Source organism: Nicotiana tabacum, chromosome 22 (assembly GCF_000715075.1).
Source record: "Nicotiana tabacum cultivar K326 chromosome 22, ASM71507v2, whole genome shotgun sequence".
Classification (NCBI taxonomy): Eukaryota; Viridiplantae; Streptophyta; class Magnoliopsida; order Solanales; family Solanaceae; genus Nicotiana; species Nicotiana tabacum.
The window spans coordinates 6,393,639-6,402,803 of NC_134101.1; positions in this window are offsets into that span (position 1 = coordinate 6,393,639).

The window sequence follows — 9,165 nt, forward strand, 5'->3', positions numbered from 1 at the left end:
CCCAGGTGGTCCCCGTTATGGCTGATGATGAGCAAAAGAGACTTGAGAGATTTGGGAGGCTTCAACCTCCATCATTTAGTGGTGCTGAGTCAGAGGATGCTCAGGGTTTCCTGGATAAGGTTTAGTGGATGCTTCGCACGACGGGTATTCTGGAGACTAGTGGGGTCTCGTTCACTACTTTTGAGTTCACTGGGGCTGCCTTCAGATGGTGGGAGGCTTATGAGAGGCGTAGGCCGATCGGTGCAGCACCACTTATATGGAAGGAGTTCTCCGTTCACTTCTCGGAGAAGTTCGCGCTGTAGTCTCGCATATAGGAGCTGCGCAGACAGTTTGAGTAGTTACGTCAGGAGGGCATGTCTGTGACACAATATGAGATGAGGTTTTTTGAGTTGGCTCGTCACGCAGTTTGGTTGGTTCCCACAGATAGAGAGTGGATTATGAGGTTCATTGATGGCCTCACATATTAGCTGCGGTTGCTTATGACTCGGGAGAGGATATCTGGTGCTACTTTTAATGAGGTGGTTGACATTGCTCGGCAGATAGAGATGGTTCATAGCCAGGAGCGAGGAGAGAGGGAGGCCAAGAGGCCTCGAGGATCGGGTGGTTTTAGCGGTGTTCCTTCAGGGGGTCACTTCTACCACGACAAGGTTCGTCCTTACAGTCATGCTCAGACGGGTAATCTAGTTCACTGTGGTGCATCATCCAGCCATGGTTCATACAATTCTCATTAGGGCCAGTCATCTCTCAATGCCCTTCCAGTTCAGAGTTTGTCCCGTGCTCCTTCAGTTCAAGGTTCATCTGCACATGGTGATTCTATCGGTTATTTTGGTTCTCGGGGCCCGATTCAGTCCCCACCACCACCAACACCGGGGAGTTTCTTTGAGTGTGGGGAGTTTTGGCATATGTGGAGGCAGTGTCCTTGTAGCCCGGGAGGTCCAATGCAGTAGAGGAGTCAGACTACAAATTCAGCACCAGTTACTTCGCCACCCGCCCAGCCCATTTGGGGTGGGGCTCAGTCAGCTAGGGGTCACCCAAGAGGGGGAGGCCGATCAGGTGGCGGTCAGGCACAATGCTATGCTTTTCCTGCCATGCCAGATGTCGTTGCTTCAGATGAAGTGATCACAAGTATTGTCTTATTGTGCCACAGGGAAGCTTCTATATTATTTGACCCTGGTTCCACTTATTCGTATGTATCATCGTACTTTACTTATTATATGGATATGCCCCATGAGTCCTTAGTTTCACATGTTTGTGTATCTACGCCGATGGGCGATACTATTATTGTAGACCATGTGTATCGGTCGTGTGTGGTAACTATTAGGGGACTAGAGACTAGAGTTGATCTCTTATTGCTTAGCATGGTTGATTTCGATGTAATCTTGGGTATGGATTGGTTGTCTCCATGTTATACTATACTAGACTATTACGCAAAAACCGTGACATTGGTGATGCCGGGTTTGCCAAAGGTCGAATGGAGAGGTTCTCTAGATTATGTTCCCAGCAGGGTAATTTCTTATTTGAAGGCCTAACGTATGGTTGGGAAGGAGTGTTTGTCCTATTTGGCTTTTGTGAGAGATGTTGATGCAGACGCTCCTACTATTAATTTTGTACCGATAGTGCAAAACTTTCCGGATGTATTTCTTGCAGACCTGTCGGGTATGCCACCCGACGGGGATATTGATTTCGGTATTGACTTGGTGCCAGGCACTCAGCTCATTTCTTTTCCTCCGTATCGTATGGCACCAGCTGAGTTGAAAGAATTGAAAGAGCAACTTCAGGAACTTCTTGATAAGGGGTTTATTAGGCCTAGTGTGTCGCCTTGGGGTGCACCGGTTTTGTTAGTGAAAAAGAAAAATGGTACTATGCAGATGTGCATCGACTTCAGGCAGTTGAACAAAGTTACAATCAAGAACAAGTATCCTTTGTCGCGTATTTATGATTTATTTGACCAGCTTCAGGGAGCGAGGGTATTCTCCAAAATTGATTTGAGACCTGGGTATCACTAGTTGAAAATTCGGGATTCGGATATTCTAAAGACGACATTCAAGACCCGTTATGGTCACTATGAATTTCTCATGATGTCTGTTGGGCTGACCATCGCCCCATCAACATTTATGCACTTGATGAATAGCGTATTCCAGTTGTATCTTGATTCATTTGTAGTAGTATTTATTGATGATATCCTAGTGTACTCACGTAGCCAGGAGGAGCATGCACAACACTTGGGTACTGTATTACAGAGGCTGAGAGAGGAGAGACTTTATGCCAAATTCTCTTAGTGTGAGTTCTGGCTTAGTTCAGTGGCATTCTTGGGACATATAGTGTCCAGTGAAGGAATTAAGGTTGATCCGAAGAAAATTGAGGCAGTTCAGAGTTGTCTCAGGCCATATTCAGCTACTGAGATTCAGAGTTTTCTCGGCTTGGCTGGTTATTATCGTCGCTTTGTGGAGGGCTTCTCGTCTATTGAATCGCCCTTGACTAAATTGACCCAGAAAGGTACTCCATTCAAGTGGTCGGATCAGTGTGAAGAGAGCTTTCAAAAGCTCATGTTTTCCTTGACCACAACTCCAATTCTAGTTTTGCCTTCAGCTTCAGGCTCTTATACAGTGTATTGTGATGCTTCTCGGATTGGTATTTGGTGTGTCTTAATGAAGGAGGGTAGAGTTATTGCTTATGCTTTGCTCCAGATGAATCTACATAAAATGAACTACCCTGTTCATGATTTAGAATTGGCAGCCATTATTCATACATTGAAGATTTGGAGGTATTATCTCTACGGTGTGTCTTGTGAGGTGTTTATAGATTATTAGAGTCTCTAACACTTTTTCAAATAGAAGGATCTATATTTAAGGCTGCGGAGATGTTTGGAGATGCTAAAGGACTATGATATCACAATTCTGTATCATTCCGGGAAGGCCAATGTGGTGGCCGATGTCTTGAGTAGAAAGGCGGTGAGTATGGGTAGCCTTGTATTCATTCCTGTTGGTGAGAGGCCCCTGCAGTTGATGTTTAGGTCTTGGCCAACCAGTTCGACATATTAGATGTTTCGGAGCCCAGTCGGGTCCTAGATTGTGTGGTTTCTCGGTCTTCTTTATAAGATCGCATCAGAGAGCGCCAGTATGATGATCCCCATTTGCTTGTCCTTAAGGATATTTTTCAACACGGTGATGCTAGAGATGTTATTATTGGAGATGATGGGGTATTGAGGATGCAGGGTTGGATTTGTGTACCTAATGTAGATGGACTGCGTGAATTGATTCTTGAAGAAACCCACAGTTCACGGTATTCCATTCATCCGGGTGCTGCTAAGATGTACCAAGACATGAGGCAGCACTATTGGTGGAGAAGAATGAAGAAAGATATACTGGAGTTTGTATCTCGGTGTTTAAATTGTCAGCAGGTGAAGTACGAGCATCAGAGACCGGGCGGATTATTTTAGAGACTTGAATTTCCGGAATGAAAATGGGAGCTTTGTTACTCCCCATGTGTTCGTACGTGAAAGTAAGCCATAAATAAATTGATGGAACCTCGGAAATGAAATATTACATCCCGCATTCTCGTGTGTTAAAGTTTCGTCGTAAGTTAATCGACATAAGTTCGGAAATGGGATTTTTTTGAGATTATAAGCATTATTGCTATTTTAAACAAGTGATAAGTAAACTCGTGAAGGTGAGAGGGCAAGCAAATTGAAGAAAATGAATTTCGTTGAAGTTTGACAATTTGGGATAAAATACGGCCCGAGCTAAAATACCCGGTATTTATGGACTAGTACCATACAAGGTACCACATGGTCATGATAGTAAGGTATATGAAGTATATTAAAAGTGAGTAGTATTTTAAGTAAATTGAGATAATTCTTAATTATGTGGGTAATTGGTTAATTATTGGATTTGTAGATAAATATTTAAGTAAAACTTGTTGGATAATTATAAGGGGGCAACTATACACGTGGGGGTATGTAAGTGTGGCAACAAATTGCCAACAATCTTATGCCTGAGGAGGTGGTGGCACTACTATATCCATATCTCATTTTGGGTGTAAAGATCTAATTAAGAAGGCCTTTCTTTGTTCACAAAGTAAAAAGGCATAATTCCAATCTTTGAAATTACAAAGATACTGATGAAAGCTTCAGCAAAAGTCACACTAAGATTATGATCAAATTCATTTTTTTTGGCAAGGAATATACAGAAAGGAAAAACAAGGAATATAGGTAAGGAAATTTTTGAAGTTCATATGAGACCTCAAGCAACTATAGTGACGGCAACCTTAGATTTGCAAAGAAATTCAAACGAAATTGCACTGCGTAATAACAACAGGATTTTGTAACTCTACGGGAGTACGGTGCAATCCTTCTCAAGAATACCATACGGATGTTTCCCTACTCCAGGTATGTTAAGGCTATCCCTTCTTTCTTTTGGCATGATCTATACGACACAAATGAAACGAGCAAATGCACAATTTTCATAAATGACTCTATTCATAGAAATACTAGAGATGCTTATGTTCTTGATTCCCCATGTGTCATATTATTCTATCATCTGTTCATGGATCTCAGAAAAATACGTATTTGATAAAGTTTATCCGAAAGGCACATTGATTTTTATGACATTCCGAGAAATCTTATTAACATATTTCTTTTGCATTTCATGCATTTATACATGTACATTGACCCATGACCAGATGGCGTTATATATGCGTATATATGTATATTATATGTATATGGGATATGGAAAAAGGTTACGGCGTTATATACGCACCACCACCTGATCAGCTGGTATACGTTGATGATTTACCCACAGTGGCCGAGATGATATGATGAGATGCCTTCAGAGGCTTGATGATATTATGAACGCATATACCCATGCATGGTATGACATTTATATACATATGCATGACATTATAATATTAAATGATTCACAGAGATATTCAGATATACATGTCGAGTCTTTTACTCCATGTCTCTCTCATGTCTATTGTCTATTATTTACTGATTTTCATTCCTTACATACTCGGTACATTATTTGTACTGACTTCCCTTTTGCCTGGGGACGCTACGTTTCATGCCCGCAGGTCCCGATAGACAGGTCGAGAGTCCTCCAAGTAGGTTATCAGCTTAGCGAAAGATGTTGTTGCGCTCCATTTGCTCCGGAGTTGCTTGTCTTGTCAGTATGATATAGACGTGTATTGTTTGGTATGGAGGGGCCCTGTCCCGACCTTTATGATAAGTATATACTCTTAGAGGCTTGTAGACAGATGTTATGTATACAGATACTTGTATGGCCTTGTCAGCCTATATGTTAAGTATATAATGGATCACATTGGCCTTATAGGCCCCTATGTCACAAATATGAGTTTCTATATCAGGTTGGGTCATTCTATGTCGGGTATTCCCTCATGTTTACTCTGATTATCTCATGACGCCCCTTGTGGCCCACTTACCTAAGATTATGTAATAAGAAAGATATGTTACGTTAGTATTCAGTTGAGTAAGGTACCGGGTGCCCGTCGCGGCCCATCGGTTTGGGTCGTGACAAGCTTATTACAATGGACTTCGTAGTTGGACTCCCATGGACTTTGAGGAAGTTTGATGCTATTTGGGTGATTTTGGATCGGTTGAACAAGTCTGTGCATTTTATTCCACTTGGTACTACTTATTCTTCGGAGCGGTTGGCTGAGATTTATATTCGCACGATTGTTCGCCTTCACGGTGTGCCAATGTCCATCATTTCAGATCAAGGCATGCAGTTTACATCACAGTTTTGGAGAGCAGTGCAGCAAGAATTGGGCAAGGATGTTCAGTTGAGTACAACTATTCACCCTCAAACGGACGGACAGTCCCGAGCGCACTATTCAGATATTGGAAGATATGCTATGTGCTTGTGTTATAGATTTTGAGGGCTCTTGGGATCAATTTCTGCCACTGGTTGAGTTTGCTTACAATAATAACTACCAATCGAGCATTCATATGGCTCCGTATGAGGCTTTATATGGGATACGATAACGGTCTTCGGTGGGTTGGTTTGAGCCGAGTGAGGCTAGGCTATTGGGTACTGATTTGGTTCAGGATGCTTTGGAGAAGGTTAAATTGATTCAGGATCGACTTCGCACGACGCAGTCTAGACAGAAGAGTTATGCTGACCGGAAGGTTCGCGATGTTGCTTACATGGTAAGATAGAAGGTACTACTCCGAGTTTCGTCTATGAAGGGTGTTATTAGGTTTCGGAAGAAGGGAAAGTTGAGTCCTAAGTATATGAAGGGTGTTATTAGGTATATTTTGAAATACTTAAGAAAATTGGAGTGATGGATTATGAACTTGTATTACCACCTAATCTATCGGGTGTTCATCCAGTGTTTCATGTATCTATGCTCTGGAAGTATGTCGGAGATCCGTCTCATATTTTGGATTTCAGCACAGTACAGTTGGATGGTAATTTGACTTATGATATAGAGTCGATGGCCATTTTAGACCGATAGGTCCGAAAATTGAGATCAAAGAACATAGCTTCAGTGAAAGTGCAGTGGAAGGCCAGTCAGTCGGAGAAGCTACCCGGGAGATAGAGCGGAAGATGCGGAGCAAATATCCACACCTATTTGAGGCTCCAGGTATGATTCTAAACTCGTTCGAGGACGAACATTTATTTAAAAGGGAGAGAATGTAATGACATGGCCAGTTGTTTTGAGTATTATAGCTCCGTTCACCCTTTTACTACTCAATTTGAGCATTACAATTGTTATGTGACTTTCCGGGGTAATTGGTTCGGGTCTGGTGAGGTTTCAAAATAAATTGAGACACTTAGTCTCAAGGATAAAAACTTAAGTTGAAAAGGTTAACCGGATATTGACTTATATGTAAACGACCCCGGAATAAAGTTTTGATGATTCTAATAGCTCAGTTTGGTGATTTTGGACTTAGGAGCGTGTTCGGAAAATTATTTGGAAGTCCATAGTTGAATTAGGCTTGAAATGGCTAAAATAAAAATTTATGTTTGGAAGTTTGACCGGGAAGTTGAGTTTTTGATATCGTGGTCGGAATTCGAATTTGAAATAGGTCCGTTATGTCATTTATGACTTATGTGCAAAATTTCATGTCAATTGGACTTGATTTGATAGGTTTCGGCATCGAATGAAGAAGTTAGAAATTTTTAGTTTCATTAAGCTTGAATTGGGGTATGATTCATGATTTTAGCGTTGTTTGATTGATTTAAGATTTTTACTAAGTTTGTATGTTATTTTATGACTTGTTGGTATGTTTGATTGAGGTCTCGGGTGCCTCGGGTGTGTTTTGGGGTGGTTTCGGACCAAGTTTGGCTGAGTTGCTACTGCTGATGTCTAGTGACTAGTTTTGTGCTTCGCAAACGCGAAAGTGTTCACACAGTCGCGAAGAAGGATATGTTGGTTGCTGATTTTGTGCTAATCGTTCGTGACTGGGGCCTCGCGTTCGCGTAAGGTAGGAAGGTGAGGCTACGCGTTCGTGATTGGGGCATCGCATTCGCGAAAGGGAAACTGGGCTGGTGAGAATTTTTGCCTTTGCATTCGCGAAGGGAAAACTGCGTTCGTGAAGGTTTGCCTGGTAAAGCATTGTGTTCGCGAGATGTGACTCGCGTTTGCGAAGGGCAGTTTTTGGGCTGGAGCTGGTATTGCTTCGCGAACGCGAGGGACTTGCCGCATTCGCGGAGAAGGAATGACTGGACAAAATGTTTACGTTCTGAAAATGGGTTTCCATTTTTAATGATTTGGAGCTCGGGAAGAGGCGATTTTCGAGATATGTTCAAGGGAAACAACGGGGTAAGTGTTCTTAACTCAATTTTTGTCAAATTACCCGAATCTATTGCTATTTTTAGCATTTAATTGGTGTTGGAAAAATGTGAAAACCCTTATGTTTTGATTGAAGATTTGAGGGCCGAGTTGATGTCGGAATTTGGTAAAATTGGTATGGTTGGACTCGTGGTTGAATGGGCGTTCATATTTTGTAACTTTTGTCGGGTTCCGAGATGTAGGCCCCACGGACGATATTTGAGTTAAATTTTGAATTTTGTTGAAAAATTAGTATTTTCATATGGAATTAATTCATATAAATTGTATTGACTGAATCTAATTAATTGTGACTAGATTCCAGGCATTCAGAGGCCGATTCGTGAGGCAAAGGAATAACAGAATAAAGAATTACACGGTTTGAGGTAAGTAATAGTTCTAAATTTGGTCCTGAGGATATGGAACCCTGGATTTTGTGATATGTGATTGGTTTTGAGGTGACACACATGCTAGGTGACAGGCGTGTGGGCGTGTACCGTAAGAATTGTGACTTGATAAATTCCATGAAATTGTGTAGTTGAATAATCTATTGTTATCCATATATTTTTTCACGTATTAGAGAAATCGAACTATAAATCATGTTTAAACCATGTGTTGAGACTGTAGGGAGCCACAGAGGTCATGTGCATGTTCAATTATCTACTAAATTATTATTTTGTACTCAGTCAAGGTTTTACTTGCATATTACATCTCAGTCTCTATTGTTCATTATTGATGCATCATATCATTGCTGTTTGGGCTGCTTATCATGATTTCTGAGAGCCCGAGAGATTGGAGAGGTTGATGACTAAGTGAGGCCAAGGGCCTGATTGTGAGGATATTTATGGGATCGGGCTGCACGCCGCAACATGTTTCATTGATTTATGCCATGATTGTCTTGTTATAGCGCTTGGGCTGAAGGAGCTACTCCGGAGTCTGTACACACCCCTAGTGAGTGCAGTTACCTACTGAGTGTGAGTGTCGAGTGCCGAGTTCTGAGTGATTAAGAGGAATGAGTGACTTTGAGGAAAGAGTGATTGTGAGGTTGGAGTGAATGAGAGGACTGAGTGACTTTTGCTCTGAGAGGATGCATTGATTTCATTATTGTTGCACTTCAGCTATCATATATCACTGTTTTGGAAATTTCTGAGAGATATTATCTTCTGTTTCAGTTGAATTTTATATGAAATTACTGTTTGGGTCTTAAATGTTGAACTTGAAAGCATGCCTACCTTCTTACGTTGGAAATTACTGTAATTGGACTTAGATTTGAAGCTCGTCACTACTTTCAGTTCTTTATTTAGTATTGTTACTTACTGAGTTGGTTGTACTCATACTATACCCTACACTTTGTGTGCAGATCCAGGTATTCCC